This window comes from Zonotrichia albicollis, chromosome 3, assembly GCF_047830755.1.
Source record: "Zonotrichia albicollis isolate bZonAlb1 chromosome 3, bZonAlb1.hap1, whole genome shotgun sequence".
In the NCBI taxonomy this organism is placed as follows: Eukaryota; Metazoa; Chordata; class Aves; order Passeriformes; family Passerellidae; genus Zonotrichia; species Zonotrichia albicollis.
This window is the reverse complement of record NC_133821.1, coordinates 111241969-111256859: the sequence shown is the minus strand read 5'-3', so window position 1 is coordinate 111256859 and position 14891 is coordinate 111241969. Positions and strand designations below refer to the sequence as shown.

At 36.9% G+C, this 14891-nt stretch overlaps 1 protein-coding gene and 1 long non-coding RNA gene across 32 annotated transcripts in view; one reads left to right on the top strand and one right to left on the bottom strand.

Annotated features, from left to right (window-relative positions):
• LOC113458855 (uncharacterized) overlaps positions 1 to 14891 on the top strand; it is an 87766-nt gene that overhangs the window by 69651 nt on the left and 3224 nt on the right. For 2 of the 3 annotated variants that reach the window (XR_012579773.1, XR_003379511.2), the window contains exons 2-3: positions 6953 to 7073; positions 14286 to 14871. This is a non-coding gene — a long non-coding RNA (uncharacterized LOC113458855). The remainder of the gene's footprint in view (positions 1 to 6952; positions 7074 to 14285; positions 14872 to 14891) is intronic. The other variant, XR_012579774.1, reaches the window with a different exon arrangement.
• KHDRBS2 (KH RNA binding domain containing, signal transduction associated 2) overlaps positions 1998 to 14891 on the bottom strand; it is a 339259-nt gene continuing 326365 nt past the window's right edge. For 24 of the 29 annotated variants that reach the window (XM_074538468.1, XM_074538477.1, XM_074538478.1 and 21 more), the window contains one exon: positions 1998 to 2252. The gene's annotated coding sequence lies outside the window, so the exon portion shown is untranslated. Of the gene's footprint in view, positions 2253 to 6845; positions 6991 to 11970; positions 12123 to 14891 lie in introns of all 29 variants that reach the window. The other 5 variants (XM_074538473.1, XM_074538479.1, XM_074538484.1 and 2 more) reach the window with 2 other exon arrangements.

Genomic DNA, 14891 nt, shown 5'->3' with positions numbered 1-14891 from the left:
TATTGACCATCCCTGCTGAAGAAAGACTTTATGGAAAAGTCCAAACCCCACATTATTTATTGGAAACAGTTGATAAAAGGAGGTGTCTCTTAAAGTTCAAGTATTGCTTCATAAGATGCACTTGATTATTTTGGTAATTTTTCAAAAAAGCATGACTGTGATCACATAGTGAAAAAAACACATTTTATAGAGGAACTAAATAAGGCTGCACAATGTATTCAAGGTGTTCCCCATGTTAAATACTGTGTGACACAGCAAAAACATTTTGCACAATCATGAGAATGAAAAACTGTATTAAAAAACCCCAATTCCTTAATCTGATATATTGGACTGACTCTCTAAGAAATTCTGGAGATTTTGTGGGACTACACATTGAATCTCCCCTCAAAACCTTGGATTTTTTATTCAGCCATGCCCTAAACATAGTCTTTTAGATGATGGATACAACTGCAAATATTTTATTTCTTTCATAGCAAAAGTATATATGATCAGAGTTCTTAGCAATTATAAAAGTTATAAATGATAAAAAATTATAAAAAAATCACCGATTTATACTGTGAATAATAATTAGGAGCTAAAAAATTAGTTTTATTTATTATTTTCTGTATGTGGCATATTGGATGGCTGATATGTTTGGTTAGGAAGCAGAAAAGAGGTATTTGTAGTAATTTCAGTTTCAAGGACTATTAGTTTAATAACAAGCGGCTTGATAGAAATTTGTATCCATTGGACTTTTTCTAGGCACACAGAAAGCATTAACTTCTGTAGGCACCTACAAAATGAACACCTATTAGGGATTTTTTCTGTAGTTTTGCAAATCCTTTGAAGTTTTGAAATAGATTGCACATTGTCAATGCATTGAAAAGCTATCCTCCTTTATAGTTACAAAACAAAGGATGAAAAATACATTTACAATCTCCAGTGGAAAATAAAATTACTTAAAAAAAAGAAAATAGAAAAAACCCAACAACTATAATATATATACTTACAACTATAATATATATATATACTTATACATTCGGTCGAGATGCTGAAAACATATTTTGGATATGGTTATTTTGTCTCTCTTGACCAAAGTAGGATGGTTTTGCTCATCAGGATGCTGCATGTAATGTACCACAGAGAAGTTTTTCTTCAAGATGGTGTGGGAAAAAGAGGTTCAACATAATTTCTAATTGTGAGCTTGTGCAAACCCATGTAGGTCTACGTCAGCCAGTCATACTTCAAGACTTTTTATCTTTGGAACGATATAAAATGTTTTCTTTAACAATTATTTATATCTTTAAAATCTATCTTGTTATATTTGTGGGTAATACCACATTTATCATATCTCATGAGGACTGCATATAATACAGGGGCAAGCTATATACTTAATTTTTTCATTTTTAAGCACAGCACTTTTTCAGTTGCCATCATAAGATTGAACATGAGGACCCTGATGGTGTATTTTAGGGATGAAATTCAACATCCAGAAGGTTTTTTTCCCCCTTACACCTATAATCAAAAGGAAGAGTCTTCATGCAGATAATAATTTAAGGTAGGAAATTCTGACAGTTCTTATATTAAAACAGCCTATTGGATATACTGCAAAATCCTTTGCCTCCAAAGAGTCCATACCTTCAGAGATGGTATGGACATAAATGTATCCAATACATATGGATAATGTATTCCAACACACAACACAACTCCATGTGTTGTGTGTTGGAATACATTATCTCTGTTCTTAGGCTATTCAAAGAGAAGCTGGAAAATCTGGATTTTCAGCAGTGCTGATGCAGTACATTATTTGCTGCAGTTCAACATATCAAGCAAAACTTGGTGCACTGTGCACCTTCTGTTAACATATCTTCCCATGTTCAAAACTAGAAAATATTAATGGAAAATGGGCCATGCAAGCAGGAAAGAGTGTTGTAAAGGAATTGAAACAAATAGCATGCATGCTGGCTCTTTGCTTGGCTTAGGCTTTTGAAAACTAGACAGAATTCACAGCTGGACCATTAAAGCAGAAAGGGATTTATTCTGTGCAGTTCCATGATCTTGTTACAATCTTTGTCATAGAAAAGGAAGCAAGAACCTTGTACCATTTTCAGCTCTTGTTTAATATCTTCTTCACAGGAAAATGTTGCCAGGATATTAAACTCATCTGTTCTTTTGGATAATAAGGATGTAATGTACCATTCTGACCTTTCCAAATGCTGTGTTTCAAATTACTGTGCATTAGATTTTTTTTTCTTGATTACAATCTCACTAACCTGTAGAAATAGAATGAAATAAGATTTAGTCAAGACACAGCATATCAAGCATGATCATAACAAAATCACACATTTGTATAGCTCAAGGGCTATAACAGAAATTAACACTTTGTTGTGCTATATGATTGCTCTGCTCATTCATAACAAAGCAGCTAAAATGATATTTGTTTAAATTTTTGACATGCTAATTCAGAGCTGCAAGCTGAAGAAATTTTATTTGGTTCAAAGTTTAATTATGAGAATAAGAAATACTCTGTTTCTGGTATCCTGTAGAAAAGTTTCAGAGATGAAGTCATAAGAGAACTAAATTATAATCCTCAAATGGAAATGTAATTAAATGATAAAATATATATGACTGAGGGCCAGATTCTGTTAACCTTATCCATTTTTTATTTAGATTCAGAAACAGATATTCAGGGCAGAAGAAATGATGCATTTAGTCTAAGCTCCTGCGTGGTCCCAAAATGTTATCTATTAGCCTCTGTATCTTCTGAGTGAGATGCAGCACATCTTTCTAAGAGATCCAGATGGCTCTGATGGTTGAAAGCTCTCATTGTTAATTTGGTGATGGGGGAACAGACTGGAATTCTTGGCTCCAGCTAATTACACATTCCTTCCTCCTAAATGAGAGGGCTCTGTACTGTCAGGAATACTTTTTGCCTGTAGGTACCTGAAGGCTGTAGTCAAGTTACTTCTCAACTTCTCGACTGATTTAATAGCTAAGAATCTATTTAGTATTTCACCATTGGTATATTTTCCTGTATTTTTTTATTTTCAGAATTATTTTCTGTACCTATTTTTTCCATACCTTTTTCAACAAACCATAAAGGCACATGGCTTTCCAGTAAATTTGACAAATGTGAAAAACCTGCCAATTTCTGAATACTATTTACCTATTTACTCTTACCAAGATTACATTGGTCATCAAATAGCATCCCATTCATAGTTCATATACAACTTCCATTTTTAATGACACTGTGTCTTTCTCAAAACCATTATTTTTCTGAATAATTCAGGATCAAAACATACTTAAACCAAAATGAATTATTAATCTAAGCAAAAAATTAGATGCAAGCTGTCCCTTTTTACACAATTAAAAATAAGTCAATGCGCTACTCCCTTGTGTTCACAGTTTGATTATTTTATCTGTAAGTGTCCATATTAATGGGACTTTAAAGTGGAAGTTTAACACTTTAGGCTGGTTTCTACTTTCTTTTTAACAGTGGAGTGGTTTTGCCTACAGTTTAACCTCTGCTGAGGAGAACTGGCCAGCCTTGGGACTGATGCTATGGAATTACAGACACAGCGGTGATGAAATAACTGCTAATGGTGCTCCTGAGAGAGAATAACTCAGTGTTGGGGATGTTATGAATGCCTCCTGAGGGACTGCACTATCTGTCAGACCAATTGCTTAGCTGTTGTTTACCTTTTCTGTCTGTGTGGATCAGTAAGCATTTTAAAAAGCACTGGGTAAGAATCTGTTAGCACTTATGAAACCACAAGACAAAATAACAAAAAAAAAAAAAAAATTGCTGTGACAAGGAAATTTCCCAGTCTGGGCAGCAAATTTCTTTTAAGTGATGTGTCTCATACTGACAAGTATTAAGAGATGAACATGGGGATGCAATGATAGGTAACAATTCACATGATTCTCTGTAGGAAAAACAGGTAAGTATCATCCAGAGGAGCAACAGCCTGAAGTTCCATGTATAACTTATCCTCAGATACATTTTTTTTTCCTGAGCCTGAACATAGGTATTAAGGAAAAGTACATTTCCCTGGAAAAGAAGTTGAGATCTAGGAAGTAGTTGTAGCTGCAGGTTATACCAGTTGCTTTCTGCTACAATGCTGGATACCAGGAGAAGGCAAGTCATCATTCAGGAAGGGTTTACAATTAATAGATATGGTATTAACTATTTTCTCACTTTCAATTCATATAGACAGCTCAATATCAAAAGGAAGAAGCAAAGCCAGAGCAAGTAATTTAAGGTCCTTTCAGAGGTCTAGCATCCCTATGGATGCACGTGTGGTTAGCCAGGCAATTCACACACACACACACAAGGTGACTGAAATGTGAATTTACAACCTTTTCTAGTGTCTACATATTTGAATGAATGGTGTGGCACATCAGCTGTTCCCTTCTGCCTGTGGTTGCCTACGAGACATTCTTATTGGAGGCATTAAAGACTAGATATATGAATTAATTACCATAATCTAACCTCAAATGACTACAGGAACCATGAGAACTTCCTCCTGAACCCAAAGATTCCTTGGAGGAAATATTTCTCCTCTTTCTTGATAAACTACAATCTGTGGCATGCTTTCCTAGCAGGGCAGTACATGGAAAAAAACCTGGAACTCCACAGCACTGTGCATGGTTACTTTGCCTGTCTACATTTGGTAATCTGAATCTTTTTAAGGATCATGAATGTTTTGTTTTGGGCTATTATAAAATCAGCCACCCATACAATATGGCCATAAGGCTCCTTCTCTTCTCAGATTGGGATTGCTGTCACTCACCCCATTCAAAGTGCTACATGGGGAACTACACAAATACATTTTATTGACAGCAGGATCAGGCACCTTCATTTTTCATCCCAATATTAAGCCTACATAAACTTTGGCATCATTGATTTTATGCTTTGTTTCCATGGGACTCTGAAGAAAGGGCCCAGAGAATAAGAAATGAACAAACGTCATTTAAAATGAGGAGGAAGAAAAAATGAAGTCCAATTGAACAAGTGTGTAAAATTGACATGTTATTGTGACAGCATTAACTAGTGACAGCTTGATTTTCAGAACATTCTATCTTTTACTTTGAAAAATAAAATAGAGTATAATGAAGTCCACTGTTCAGAAATTAATTACATGAAAATACAACTTGAAAGAACTTATTGAAACAATTAAAATTGCACTTAGAGGTATTTTACTGATTTTATTTTTTATTGTTTTGTAGCAGTTTCAAGGTATCAAACTCTTTTAATGTAGACAATTCCAGTCTTCCTTGAAACTTACTTAGAATTTACTTCCCGGCCAAACAGATTTGTGAAATCAAAAAGGAAAAAATTGAGTGTTCACTGAGTACCTGTCATGAGTGTGTGTAAAGCTAGGCAGAGTTCAGAGGAAGTGTGACTGCTTCCCTGTCATCCTGCCCAAGGCAGCAGCTGGTGAGCGCCTCCAGCTCCGCAGAGGGGCTGGTTCAGGGATGTCCCTGCCAGACCCAACTGCAGCCACTAACCCACCTCCCTTAGGGGCAGAGGCTGCAGGAAAGCCCCTCACCAGGTAGGCTGACCTGGAGCACACAGCTCTTTCACCCTCTGCTATGGACCTGCAAAAGCTCCAACAACTTTTGGAGACTCTGGTGTGAGGCTGGAAGCAGTGGCTGGAGTGTGGCTTGGGAAGAGTAGGATTGAAATCCATGAAACCCCAGGTTGATTGTGACTCATCCTACTGGGATCTGTAAAGCATAAAGCCACAGCACAAACCAGAAAAGGAAGACATTCCAAGATTGCTGATTGTGCCCCTGGCTCTCAGCACCAACACCTACAACTTCATTCTCATTCTTCTCCAACTTTTCAGTGCTTTTCAATAACTGTGTATTTAATCTCTTCAAGAAAAAAAAACCCCACTATTTATCAAAAAATAAATTACTTTGGAAAAGAATTTAAAATTTCATTCCCTCAGCATTCCAATTAATGCAGTCCACTCATTATTAAAGCTTTAGTTTGCACAATGGAATATTCTGTACACATTCATTGTGTATTACATATATATGCACTGTACATATGACAGACAACAATTCCAGGTCTGGTAAGTGTTTTCACTTAACAATTATTGAACACAGTCCCTGGTGCAGTGGGATGCTAAAACTCTGTGTATAAAACCAAATAGATTTCAATGATGGTACTCACAAGCTTGTATTTTATATTTCCTCAAGTTCCTCCTTTCTCAGATCAATATGCTCTTTTAAAGGGGTATAATAAATATCCTTTTATTTATCTGATTCTTAAGGGTATCAAATCTCAGTTGATTTATCCTGCATCACATGTGTACCATTGAACTGAAGGCTTGATTTCAAATCTTCTGAAGTCAGTGAACATCACTGAGGGTTTGTGCTAGCTTGAATTTAATCACCACTGTCCTTTGTGGTCACTATGCCAAAAAGTCACTGCACTTCCAGTCCTGAATAAAGAATGCTGGTCATGCACACAACACCAAAAGTGAAAAAATATGTGCTGGGAGGTCAACAATAAAGAATGAGCCTTTCCATTTTTTGTTAATCCAAACATTTGTGTTTCTGATTTAGGGATTATAGTTCAGCAGATGCCAACTGTTTACATTTCAGGAAAGGTCCCTTTGGTATGTATGAAGGACTTGTCCTGAAGTGAGTCTGCTTGATCTCTATAAATATTTGGAGGTAGCGTGCTACTTTAATGGAATTTAAAAAAATAGTGGAGATTTTTATTGGTACATAGACTATACTCCACAGAACATCTTTGAACTGACCTGATGCAGCCCATTTATTAAACTGTCTGCTGTGCTCTCATATTTAGCACAGCATCACTTTAGAGACAGATCTTACCACCTACACACCTATGACGAGACCCACTGAGGTGAACAGGATTTCTCACTGTAGTAAGATACGACTTTTCTTTATGTTTTATTTTCTTTGTCTGTCTGACATTGGAACTTGCTTACAGGTATCAATTCCTGGAGTTGCACACAATTCTTCAGAGTACTGGGAGAGAAAGTAATATCTCAGAAACCACAACAGGCAATTTGTAAAGGCTAATGATTTAATGCCATCTTTTATAGCTTATGGTAAGTCAAACTTTTGTGGTTTTAGTAAAAAGCTTAAACGAGTTCTTGTGTTTGTTTTTCACAGTTATTACATTTATCACTCTTAACTAGATACGGATCATTCAAATCTTTTAAATGATATGCCTAAATATATTTTTTTTTGTTGCCATTGCCCTTTTCTCTCCTTTTGCCCTTGACAAAATCAGCCATGCTGTCCCTTTTTCCAGTTCTCACAGAGAACTAGTTTTGCCAACCAATTTCCATGTGATGGAAATACCTGCCCTTTTGTTGAAAGGACAGACACATGCAGCATTCTATTGAGATATCTGTACCTCTGAAGCATATACATTGTATTCTTTAAGTGAATTATTTGCCACTGCAATGTTACGCTTACCTCATTCTTCCAGCTGAATCCACAGATACTGGGATAAGCTGAATGATTTTCAACAGTTCACAAATATTTACAAAATAAGTGGTTTTTACCCAAAAGTATATTTATGTAATGCTAAACATAATACAATATTACAGAAAATATTTCTGGGACATAGGGCAAGCAGAAATTTCAAGAAAGAGATCTGGAGCACAGGAACAGCAGATGCGTAGAAAACACAGAGAACATAGATTACGTTTTTGTATTTAATTCAGGACAATTTTTCAGTGTTGTCATTATATGATGCATTAGAAGAGCCTGCAAAAGGCTCACAGTCCTTGCACCCTCTTCTGAGGTTCTCTGCAGAGATAATTCTTCCTGATTTCATAGACAAACTCAGAGTGAGTACCCAAATATTCAAAATATTTTCCTTTCACTAACAATTAAACAACCAGTCATTACAAAAAATCTTGCTCTCGGACTGTGTCAATATTGTCACATCTTATATATCTCTTTGGACCAGGGTCCATTGGGAGAAGTTAAAAAGCTGGATAAGGTTATGATAAAAAGCAATAGGAATGTTGGAAAGCCATAATAAAGTGCTAATATTCCACCACTTGGTATTCATATAAAGATTGATGCTGAATATACTTTAATTAGAATATAAGATTATGACTCAAAGTGAGATGTCAAGATAGGAAGTGCATAAATATATAAGTAGGATAACTGAAAAGACAAGGCACCTCAGAGATTCTGCGAAAATGGACCACTGAGAAATACACCAATGTACAACATGCATTTTGACAAAATGCACAAAGATGTACTTCAGAACTCTGGATACTAATTTTTTATTCCTTGATTTTAAATTCATTGGATTAATAAAAAAATATCTAGAAGCCATTGTGTCCATCCCTAAAAGAGACATCTGCTTGATGTGTAACTGATGCCCAAGAAACAATAAACAGTTGAATGGGAAGGGCAATTACAATATTAGATTGATTTACAGCTCGTCTGTTTTAATCTGCACCTAAAATACTTGAAAAATTCTAGTGGCTAAATTGTCAGTGCTCCCTGTAGATGAAAATTTTATTATTGATTTAATTTAGAAAAAAACAAAAGCAGTAAAGCTCAGAGAAAACCAACTTTTTTAAAAAAATGCCAAATGAGCTTGAACAAATCAGTGTGCCTAATTCCTAGTAAGCACTGAACTGAAGTGCTTCTAACTTCATAAATATGTGTTTATGTGCAATGAGAACAAGCGTAATTCTGGTGAAAACATTACTCTATAATCCCTCAATAAGAGTGAACATGGCAAACCTCACCTTAGTCTTCTATAGGAACCCTAATGTTGAATTCTGTTCTGTACATTTAACACAGAGAAAAATTCTAGACCAATGTGACATCAAAAAAAACCACCCAAAACAACAAGTTGTAAATTCCTCCCCTTTGAGACAAAAATGAAACATCAGATTTCTGAGACTGGGGACGAAGTTTCTCTGTTGGCAGTTACCTCTCCTGGGTAACCTATGACTATGTTTGTAACCTTAGCTTAGATCTGCCACTGGTTATCCAACAGGCCATCTCCTTCTGGGTCCATAGCACAGCCTGAGAGAGGTCCCTGTTTATCAGTGTAACTGCTTATTTCACCAAGCCCCCATGCTCAAGTGGAAGATGATTATATAGCATGGTGCCAACACATGCAGCCTTTTTCTGTGCTCCATTTACTGAGAGATGAGGGTGCTTCATGCTGATCATTTTAGTTCTTAACCCATAGAAGAGTATGATTCCAACCTGTGTTATTTCTTATTTATATAAACATTAATAGTTTGTTGCCTGTTTCAATACTATGGAAAATGATGCATGCATTGCCAGTCTTTTCTTGACTATTGCTTAAAAGGAAATAAATAAGACAAAATCTGGGTTCACTTTTAAGGCTTTAACTTTATGTAAGTCTGCTGTTAAAGCTACAGAGAGTGTAAAATCTGCTGCCCTGGCAAGGAAACTTCCTGTGCTAACATCCAGCTTTCTGCTCATGTCTGGGCTCAGGAGTTTTCAGGAGCTGCTCCAAGTCATCCCTTTAAATCTGCACTGTCACCTGATTTTGAAGCACCTTGTACTCCTTGGGTCTTTATGGGTAATTTCTATGCAAGCACTGTTGTGTAAGCACAATATCCTTGTTCCTTGCATAAATTTCATTTATCCCTGCTAGGCAGACTCCAAGGCACACAACTTTTTATTTTTCAGAGGAAAAAAATATTTAATCTTGCTTTGTGTTTCCAAATTGCATCTTGAGATTCCAGCCTTTCTAACTTTCTTCATGCATTTATCTAATGACTAATTAAGAGGATCCATTTGCTTGTACTGAGGAATTTCTGCCCTAACTGAAGTCTTTGAACTTGTAATTATCTTTACAAAGTCTTTACTGCACCATCTATGTTCAAAAAGGTTTTATATCTTAGAATTACAAGTTTAGAAGTACATTAGAGGAGACATTCAGAGCATACAAATATAACTATGGAGATGAGTATTAAATATTACTTTACAGAAGATTAGAGCATGGATTGAAATTCCGTCTTGGATTAGGATTGTAACCAAAATTTACTGGCTCTGTCTTCTTAAATTTCTTCATGTCCCAGAAAGACTGGCATTTTTAGGTTGCAGAAACCTCTGAACAAGTATCAACTCCACAGAGCTATGATTAGCAAAGGTAGGTAACAGAAAGGACAGGAAATTGCAGCTGTGTGGGAGAGAGGCATTTCCAAAGTCTCTGAAAGACAAAACTGAGTTTTCTGTTTCAGCAGTGGGAAATCTGCTCCTAAAAGAGGCCTTGAAAAAGAAGTCCATTTCTGTAGCATTGGAGTCCCTGGGAGGGCAAGGATAGGGAGGATTCAAATCTGCACAGGCACCCTCAGCCAATGTCATTCAGCCCTAAATGCAGATGTAGCACTGGCCAGAGAGCTGGAGGGGCTAAGACCCCAACAAATCACATGTGCAACTGGAGCTCCTATAAAAGGAGCTGCAAGAATTAACTTAAGGCTGTTTGTCACAGGAACTTGGGAGTGCATGTCATTTCTGCCTCTGACCCACACCCCCCATCATGTTACAGATTTCTTTAAAGGAAAATTAAATGTCCACTGTGCAATATGGAAGACATTGGATCAGCTGGTGTTAAGTCATTGCTCAATTTTAGACATTTTTTCACAGAGAAGTACAAACTAGACCTTTTTATTTTGGTCAGGAAATTTCCTGTGCATTATCTCTGCATTATCAGAGAGACAGAAGAGAAGCAAGAAAGCTGACAACACTAATTGGATTGATAAATGTTAGGGAACCAAGGAAAATTATGATGGGGGAGAGAAGTCTCTTTCAGCAGACTGGAAAGTAAAAGGGAAAAGCTGGTAAAAATACCAAGCTTTGTCTGTGATCAGAAAAGACCGCACTTCTCTTATGGGACATTCAAAAAACAGGTCCTACTTTCTCGAATAGCAGGAGAAGTAGAATCATGGTATTACTTACTGGGATGAATGAAATGGTGTCATTTTATCCAAAAGCTTGGATCATTCTACGTACGTGCCATCCCGATTTATTAAATTCAATGAAGGTTTACAGAGAATATATGGAAACACCTGACCTTTGTCTTATCAGAGTGGGCTACAAAGAAATCAAATGCATTCTGTGGGGACTGATGTGTTGAATTTTTGGCCCTGCCAACTCAGCAGAGCTATCACAGCTTTCAGAGGATAATCTGGAAATGCACAGTGACTTCAGCCCTGTATATTTGTTTTGCTTGGATACAGTGGACAAGAACTCTCTATGGACACTCTCCATGCTTAGTCTGCCATCCCAAGGACTCCTCAAGAAAGAACTGATATTCTGCAATAATTTGCTGCTGCTGCAGCACCTTACTCTGCTTCAGTTGTGCTGGACATTCCTATAGCTTGTGCTCTCTCAGAATGCTTACAGAAGGTGCAGCATATACCAGTTTTGTTCTCCCCCCAACCCTACCTCCCCCCCACTCCCCCCCCCATTTCACATATTGACTCTAAGGAAAAAATTATTCTTTTGGCTAATTTGTAGAGAAGTACAGATAGGTGCATGGAGTACTAACAGACTTGCCAACTAATTCCAAGAAAAGGATGCACCTAAACAATATCTGGGCAAATATTCAAAGAAACATAGTAACAATAATGATAATAATAATAATAATAATAATAATAATAATAATAATAATAATAATAACAACAACAGCAGCAATAACAGAAGGGGACAACCAAGGAAAACCATGTAGGGTAGAAGGGCAAAGTACAAGGGATAAAAATTTTATGGCCTGCAGAAACATCAACCATAGTGACAAGACAAAAAATCAAAATGTAGCTACTTCATCTTCAGACTGAGGTTACAGGATGACAATTAGAAAACCCTGTTTTCAATTTAAGAGGATTTGTTTGATTGTAAGTGACCAGAGACAAAAATTTGGTGCTCGATGCCTTTTAAAATGAAATAAAATTTCAAGGAGAGCTGGATTTGAAATGCAACATTTATTTCTACCTTATAAGGCAGAATTAGAAGAAGTTCCCTTCATATCTTCCTCAATAGCTTTTATATTAGCAAATGCTCATATACTCAAGTGAAAAATTACTGTCATAGAAAAAGGGAAGGAGTTCTTTTAATTTGCTTTGCTCTTTTGAACTTCCAGTGACCTGCAAAACATGGATAAAACCCATTGGTTTATTCACTCACTAGAAGGCTTTAGAAATATCACTTTTACAGGAGTGGTAACTGCTAGAATTGTGAAATCTGGTGATTACTTCAGATGTTAAGAATAAACATTGGTGCCACTGATGTGCCTTACGTATGCTAACAATAGGTAAAAAAGTTATTGGATTGCATATTATTCTTTTCTAACCTGGAGAAGACAGGATCTTATTTCATGGAAATAAAGAATGAATGGAAATCAGTTAATAGGATTAAACCCACTGTAGAGAGATGTGAAGCATAAAGCCATAGTTAATGACTCGTGATCTCTTTCCCTCTGCCCCATCAATGCAGTCCCTTTATTCCTCCTTGGTCTGTGCAACTCAGGTATATTCCTCTCATCTAGCAGTTCATGACCTTGTTTGAGTACTTAGTCTTTTCCCTAAAAACTCAGATGATGGTAAGATTGCTTTTTTTAAACAGCAGTGAAATGTACTATACATGTGTGAATCAAATGAAAAATATTAATTCTGAAATGGTAGCTCTATTGACTAAAAAAGTTTATGTAAATCCAATTTTCACACCTTTGTTCCAAGCACTCCAAAAGAAGACATGATGCTGAAATCAGGTTATTATTTTAGCACGCTTACTCCTTCACCTGATAGTCTCTGATATCTTAATATCTGCATTGTAGTTCAATATCACAAAGAAAGATATGTATTGTTCTTTCCTCAGCTGAGCCACTTGTGGAGTATTTCAGAGTATCTAGATGTGGCACTTGGTGCCATGGTTCAGTGAGGTGTTTGGACATGGGTTGGACTCAATGCTCTTGAAGGTCTCTTCCAGCCTAGTGATTCTGTGATTTAGATTGAGACAATACTTTATTATACAAATATAAATCTCTGTGACTTAACTCTTATTTCAAGTGACAACAGAAACTGTTTAAATGTTTCTCATACTAAAAAGATCTCAAATTCCATATTTCCATTATGAGACTCATACCAAACTCTTCCTGAATAAGCAACATATGCACTGTTATTGAATAAAAAGAATTGCATACCTAAATAGAAGGAACCGAAGTATTGTTTTAAAGACAATTGAATCTTGAGTACTGCTTTAAAGATTGTACCACTTTATTAAATCATACTGTAGTTTATGCAAAATACTGCAATATATTTAAATTCTAAGATTAGAATTAGCATTTCTTTAGGTGATGAAACTCCAGAAAATACACTGATAGATATTTTGATATTAAGTTTTTCTTACAGATCCTGAGATTTATAAAATAACCTGGAGGAAAGCAAAACACAGAAGTCAATTCAACCTGTGCTCAAAACCAGCGACTGAAGTTTGCATGCATAGTTAGGAGAGCTCTATGGAGTTAATCTACTAACACTGTGCTAAATCTTGGCTTTCCTCAAACTGGAACAAATTTTTAGACTATTCAAATTACTATCACTCTCTTGGCAATAGTGGAATAAAGTTCTGATTTTAAATCCAGAAGAATTTGCTCCAAAGCTATTGCTGTGGATGAAATATCACACTATTTTGTCAACATCCACTGAGCATAATATTATTTGGTGTGATTGCAAAGTAACTATTAAAAATTACATCCAAGACTTGATGGTATCTTTAAAAAGTAGAGTTATTTTTCTGGCAGTCCTCTTGCTTGCTTTGCTATTGTCCAAAGGACACAGTTTGAGCTGGCAGTGTACCCTTGTGGCTCAGAAGGCTGATGCTATCCTGGGGTACATCAGGAAGAGCAATGCCAGCAAATTGATGAAGGGGATCCTGCCCCTCCAGTCAGCCCTGGTGAGGCACATCTGGAGTGCTGTGTCCAGCTCTGGGCTCCTCCGTACAGCAGAGACACAGAGCTCCTGGAGGGGGTCCAGTGGAGGGGAACAAAGATGATTAAGGGATTGGATCATCTCTCTTACAAGGAAAGGCTGAGGGAGCTGGGCTGGTTGAGCCTCAAGAAGAGCTGACTGAGAGGGGAACTCATCAGTGTCTATGAGCCTCTGAAGGGAAGGTGTCAAGAGGATGTTTCCAGGCTGTGCTCAGTGGTGCTGAGAAATACAAGACACAATGGGCAGAAACTGATGCACAGAAATTCCACCTGAATATGAGAAAAACTTCTTTAATCTTTTAAATCTTTAAACTTTTTGCAGTGACTGAGCACTGGAACAGATTGTCCAGAGAAGTTGTGGAGTCTCCCTCACCGGAGATTAAAGAATTTAATTGCACATCCTGTGCAACGTGCTCTAGGATGGGCCTTCTTGAGAAGGGAAGTGGGATCAGATGACTCACTGTGGTCTCTTTGTGATGCTGTGAAATTTCTTCCCTCTCAAACCTGGGCATGTGGCTAAATCAAAGAACATCATTTTTGCTGGAAAGGAAGATGTCAGTACCCTAATCCTTCTGTGAGAGAAGCTGGGATTTGCACTTCAGGAAACTTTCAACCCTACAGAAGGAGGTCCATGACAAGGGTCTGGCAAACAGTCAAAGTCTTCCAGTCACTCATATCCCACTCATTGTCCGGAGATGATTTCTGAAGAAACTGCATTCAGTTTGCCTTGAAGTTTAAGAACAGTCAGAGAGAAGGGGGAATGAGCAAAGCCACACTCTGCCCAGATTAATGGCTGTCAGTCTGCTCATGGACCTGTCAAATGTAACTTTGCAAAGTCTTCTAAGAGCAGGAAGTGGATTTGGTATCAAAGGCCACACACAGGCAGCAGCTCTTAACTCATGGCTTATGTAAGTACATATATATAAGA